This window comes from Octopus bimaculoides, chromosome 5, assembly GCF_001194135.2.
Source record: "Octopus bimaculoides isolate UCB-OBI-ISO-001 chromosome 5, ASM119413v2, whole genome shotgun sequence".
Lineage (NCBI taxonomy): Eukaryota > Metazoa > Mollusca > Cephalopoda > Octopoda > Octopodidae > Octopus > Octopus bimaculoides.
This window is the reverse complement of record NC_068985.1, coordinates 58,589,366-58,595,746: the sequence shown is the minus strand read 5'-3', so window position 1 is coordinate 58,595,746 and position 6,381 is coordinate 58,589,366. Positions and strand designations below refer to the sequence as shown.

The following is a 6,381-nucleotide window of genomic DNA, read 5'->3' as shown; positions in this document are numbered from 1 at the left end:
TGTTTCAAGGTATTTGGCCAGTTTGATTGCGGTGGGTTTGTACGTAAGTTCAAGCTGGATCAAGCCTCGACCTCCCTGAGCTCTGGGAAGGTAAAGACGATCCACGTCTGCCTTTGGATGTTGCTTCTTATTACAAGTCAGTAGCTTGCGGATTTTTCTATCAATTTTCATTATTTCACTGGTATTCCAGTTAAGCACATTGAAGCTATAAAGTACATCTGGGACTGCTAAGGAATTTATGGCTAACACCTTATTATATGCATTCAGCTCAGACTTCAGAACTGCTCAAAACTCTTCTATAACATTCCTCCCTAACCTACTCTTTCATGCTTGCATGCTGGATACCAGAGCCTTCATTTATTCCTAGGTTTTTATAGGTTTGTTCCTGCTCAAGTTCCTTTATTACTGTTTCGACATCTAATTCTATTGAACATGGCTTTACCAGTTTCCCATTCTTAAAAGTGGCTTTAGCACACTTTTCAAGGCCAAAATAAATCCCGATATCATTACTGAATCATTTCACAGTATGTAATAGTCCTTTAAGCTATTCATCATCTTTGCCATATAGTTTTAAATCATCCATATAAAATAGATGGCTTATTTTCCTGTTGTCAGGAAAACCACGCCTCTGGACAAATGGTAAAGCAATGAAGAGTTAAATATTCTACCACACCGAAAATAGGTGAACTCCGTTGATCTGTTGCTTTAGACTTGTAACGGACATCTAGACTTCTTGATAAATGGCAGGGGTAAATATTATCTTCATGGTTATCCAACCAATATTCGATGTATAACAGCAAATATGTAGACCTTTAATACATATATATCACCTAATATAATCTACGTAACTGACAAAGTCGCTGCTCCGAGTTTTACCAATTGGTTACAAAATATTTCTCAGAAATATTTTACAAACCAAAATGTTTCAGGTGATGAGTACATGTACAAAGTGCACGTACATTTTTCGTCTGCAGAAGACATTTCTGGTTTCTACTTAACAAAGTCCTAATAGATGTGTCACTAATTCTCGGAGGAACGACTTACTGGTAATAATAATTTACTCTTAGTTGTAATTCATGCTGCACTAAGTAATATCTATATCTATATGTGTGAGCGTGTGCGTATGAGTGTATGTGCGTTACATCGTAGGTCATTAAATAATCTCGTCTTTATATTATTAGTATTAGTCAGTAAGTTAAATAACTAATCAACTAATCGATTATTTGACAAAGGGATTGATCAATCACTCCGCTTGTCAGCGACCTTTAGTCGCCTTTTGCAATTCCTTTATTAACATACCCACGTTCACTCAAATTTGACATATTAATTTTCTTGTGATACATTAAACGTCATATCTACTAAGTTGAATAGATGTTTTACATTGCTTGAGTCTTAGGATATATAACGTTTCAGGGTATGAAAAATACTCTTAGGGACTCAGAATCGTATCATCTCTCTCTCTCTTTGTTGGTCTCTCTCCCTGTCTTGGTCTCTCTCTCTCTCTTTCTTCCTCTTTCTCGTTTTCTTTGTCTCTCTCTCTCTTCCTCTCTCTCTCTTCCTCTCTCTCTCTTCCTCTCTCTCTCTTCCTCTCTCTCTCTTCCTCTCTCTCTCTTCCTCTCTCTCTTCCTCGCTCTCTCTATACACACAGACACACACACACACACACACACACACACACATATAAATGCATATGTATGAGCGTGTTGTGAGTGTGCGCGAGTGTGTGCGCGTGCATGTGCGTACCCATGCACGTGACTGTTCAGAAATATACTTCAATGTGTGTATGCCTGTGTTTGAATATATATGCAATGTATATATATGTATGTATATCTATATGCGTTTTCGCTAATATTTGCAATTTCAGTTTATATAATCACCGTTACATAAAAACATATATTCATACATACATATCTACATCCATACATTTTATCAATCTGTGATTAATGATTCTAAAAATGTATACATATCACGTGATCACTTGACCGACCAGGCTATCAAGCGTTGTTAAACAACGCTGCTCACAATGTGTTTTTGCATTGTTTTAGCCTTCAAGTGACACGACGCTGCTGGCTAGGCGAGCAGGCCAACATTCCCCACTGATCGAAAGTAGGACTTGAGCAACGTGAAATGAAGTCTTTTGCTCAAGATCATAACGCGCTGCCCAATCAGGTAATCGAACCCACGATCTAACGATCATGAGTGCGACATCCTGTTCACCAGGCCATGAACCTTCACGCGTACACACACACACACACACACACACACACATTGATATTTTTGTTGAAAATAAAAGCCATTAGATGGGCTAAACTGCCATTCTTACTTTTCAGGGCATTTATAAACCTCGGTAGTATTACCATATCGTCGAGTAGTAAGTATGCTTAGGACTAATATAAGTTGACTTTTTACTCGCGTGATTATCTAATCTAATAGCCAAGGACAACTCATTTTTGTAAACAACTGTTTACACATTTCCATTCCAGATACTTTGTAGATTATGGAAGGGAGTCTAAAACTAATCAGTTATCTATATTATCATACTTTTATGATACTTCTAGCTATCAGATGTTGTTGTACGTGGTGTAGTAAGCAGTGCATGCGTAAAGAATAAAATTATTCCCTAACAGTAAGTGAAGATATATATAAAAGTTTCAGAGCGATTTAAATCTATATTTCAACAAAATCTATGAATATGAGGCTATAAGGTTTATTATGTCTGTTAGGTCAAGTCGGTAGAAACAACTGCAATAAACACACCGGCTTACATGAGGCTAGTACGACATAGTGATGGATGTAATGCTTTTTTTTTATCACGTATCCGCTTGGTATAGAACGACTTGAAGCTAAATATCAAGAGCAACAGCAACGTTTCCGCGTGTAAGTTTAGTGAACCATCCACATGTCCGATTAGGCAAACAGCTTCTGTGCTTTTGCAAATGAATTATTTTTCAGAAAATATTTTGGTAAATCTTGAAACGTGTGCGTGTGTACTTATGAAACTTTTTCCAATATTTTCAAGAAAACGTTGTTTTGAATCTATAAGTTAATGAATATTAATCAGGATAGATAGAATTACGAACCCAGGCCAAATTGGAGTGGAAACTTTGAGAATATACAATGAATTAGACATCGGGTTGTATACATATAATAGCAACATTTTCGTGCCTACCCTCTCATATGCTTATCAATGCTGGTTAATGACCGAAAGAATCATTAACGAATACACGTCGCCGAAATGGAGGTTCCTTTGAAGGATCTTTGTAGGAATGTCATACAGATATTTACATATACATTGTGCGCACACTCATATATCGATGCAAGTGATAACTTATTTTCTCTGCTTTTTAATAAAAACTCTCTTTACATATTGTTTTCATTTGTTTTATTAAGAATTTTATGTGTATTTCTACATGCGTAACAAAAATCCATAAATGTATAGGTGGCATTTTTTAGAATCATTAATCATTGATTGATAAAATCTGACCAGGCTTTACGACGGTCGAATGTCATGCTGTCCCCATTATGACGCAGAATAATGGAACACAAATGATAATTGAACCTAACTTTTCTGTGTTATATTTCCGGCAGAATCTGAAGAAATGGGCAGTGTTCATTGTATTTGCAAGTCCCTGTGAACTTGGTAGAATTGATGTTCTGTTTATAAACTCTTGCAGATCGACAGATACAAAAAAATACAGAAACAGGAAGGAGAGTCCAGAGTGCAAAGGTTCTAGAAAGCAACTGTTGGGCATAATAGGTGTTGGTGGGTCAGGTAGAGTGGATCTGAACGGACTAGGGCTGATGAAAGGTGAAAAGATAATATTTCGGAGACAAAGAGGTATTTGAGTACAGAGCTAAGACTCCAGCAACTTCCGAAGAGTAAAAGGCCATTAAAAATATAAGAGAAAAGGGACAACTGGCACGTGGGCCAGTGTCTGAAGTGTGTCCCTTAGTAATGCAGTGTTAATCATTCGAGTGGTCCTTCGGTGTTAGAATACTTCATCATATTTCTGTAGTGATTGAGACATTTAAAAATGTATTTTGTGTAAGAAGCAAGTTTTGGTGAGCAATGTTTGAGTGGTAAAAAATAAAAGGATGTAGTTTGTGTTGGTGGCCTGGTATTTGGCAGAATTTATAAAAACAACCATGAAATAGTGAGAGGGATTTGGATAAACACATGGACATAACGTATGTAAACGTACTGCTTGAGAGATTGTATAGGTCGTAGAATTATCTAGTGTGACTGTCTTTGGTGTATATAGAGATACCATGCTTATATTGGGTCTTCCATATACGTGGCGTTGTCATGCATGTGGTGCCTATCCCAATTGCATAATGTGAGAAGTTAGGATGTTCTCCACATGACTGAGTGAGTAATCGTTAAACCCAGTCAAATGAATTGAAGCTATACTTGAATACACATGCCTTAAACATGTGGGGCAATGGTACAATATCGTCTCGCAGATCTTTACAAACAATAAATAAGGAACAAAAGGAAAAAAAAAGAAAAGAAAGAAAGAAATATACTGTCACGAAATATAATCAAACCGCTAGGTGAAGAAATGCAACAGACCTACACAAGGAAATGGAGAGCATGTCTCTTGGCACTAGCTCATATTTAAATATATTTGAAAATAATCTTATTTTAAATTATTTACAGATTTTGCAAAGAAGATGAAATTAGTCAGACAAAACAAACATTAAACTTGATCACAAGTAGAAATAATTCTTGTGTAATGACGCAACGAAGACTAAATTCCTAAAAATAACCAATTTGTGAAGCAATGAATCAATGCAAAACTACCAAAATATACCCGAAACAATTTACATCCAAACAAAATGACAATAAAAAAAAAACAAAAAAAAACAGCATTCATTCTGTAAGCGAAAGAAAAATCCAATTAAATTCAGAGAACTCACCCAGATAAAGATTCATTAATCCTCTCACGAAGGAAAATCAACATAAAGATTTCGAATATTGTTAACGCTGACACAAAAAAGGTTAGGAATTTGAATCTCACGCACAAAACCGCATCGGTTTCACGTGACATAACGGCGGCGACAATGAACGTATAATTTACAGAACGTCGTTAAGATTTTTCGAATGATTTACTTCTATATCTCTAAGTCATTTATTCCAATTCAGAGAACATTCTCTAACTTTATAGAAGGTAAGCAGATGAAGGAGCGAGATAAATGTTCATATACACATACATACATACATATACACATACATACATACATACATACATACATACATACATACATACATACATACATACATATGTAAGTACGTATGTATGTTTGTATATATGTATGCATGGACGCTTGTATGTATGCATATATTTATATGTGTATGACTATAACTTGTATATTTTTCGTGCTTCTGACATCATACTATGCTGAAGCTACGCTTTAAAGGTTTTTCACTAGAAAGTATCGACCCCGCTACTTATTATTTTTTTTAAAGCCTGGTACTTAATCTATTAATCTGTTTTTCGAATGCAAAGTTACGACATCAACACACCCGCACTGGTTGTCAAACGGTGGTGGAGTACAACACAGACACAAAAACACAAAAACACACACACATATACACACGAGCGCACACACGCGCACACACAGACACACACACACACACACACGCGCGCGCACACACACACACACACACACACACACACACATATGAGTATATATCGGCTCATTTCAGTTTCTGTCTACGAAATCCCCTCACAAGATTGTGGTTGACAATAGTAGAAGACACTTGCCTAAGTATCCACGCAGAACAGATTCCTGAATCATATAGTTGAGAAGCTAGCTTCTGACCGCAGTGCTATGTCTGTTCCTATGCAGATATGTTTATGTATGCGTTTGAAAGCGTGGTCATCCAACTATTAAATGTGTATGTATATCACAGGCATACTCATTGTAAAGATATATATATATTATTTTTTTATCTTTTACTTGCGTCAGTAACTGGACTGCCGCCATGCTGCAGCATTGCATTGAAAGGTTTCTAGTCGAACAAATTGACCCACAGTACCTATATTTCTTATAAAAAAAAGTATGGTACTTATACTTGGGAAGCACAAGCACGGACACATATGTAATGATATATGTGTGTGCGTGTGTATGTGTGAGTGTGTGCGCGCGCGTGTGTAAGCATGTATCTGTGTGTGTCAGTTTGTGTGTGTTTGTGTATGTGTGTGTATGTAATTATATGCATACATATCTATATATACACACATATACGTACATGTGTCATATATATGTGTGTGTGTGTTTGTAATTATATATATATATATATATATATATATACAGAGAGAGAGTGTGTGAGAGAGAGAGAGAGAGAGAGAGAGAGAGAGAGAGAGAGAGAGAGAG

General features: G+C 36.3%; 1 protein-coding gene across 4 annotated transcripts in view; it reads right to left on the bottom strand.

Moving 5' to 3' along the window:
• Positions 1-6,381, bottom strand: part of LOC106868231 (D(2) dopamine receptor) — a 1,504,014-nt gene that overhangs the window by 365,814 nt on the left and 1,131,819 nt on the right. Inside the window, exon 1 of one of the 4 annotated variants that reach the window (XM_052967720.1) lies at positions 4,921-5,011. The exons of the other annotated variants lie outside the window; for them this stretch is intronic. The gene's annotated coding sequence lies outside the window, so the exon portion shown is untranslated. Of the gene's footprint in view, positions 1-4,920; positions 5,012-6,381 lie in introns of those variants that run through there. 4 annotated transcript variants of the gene reach the window in all.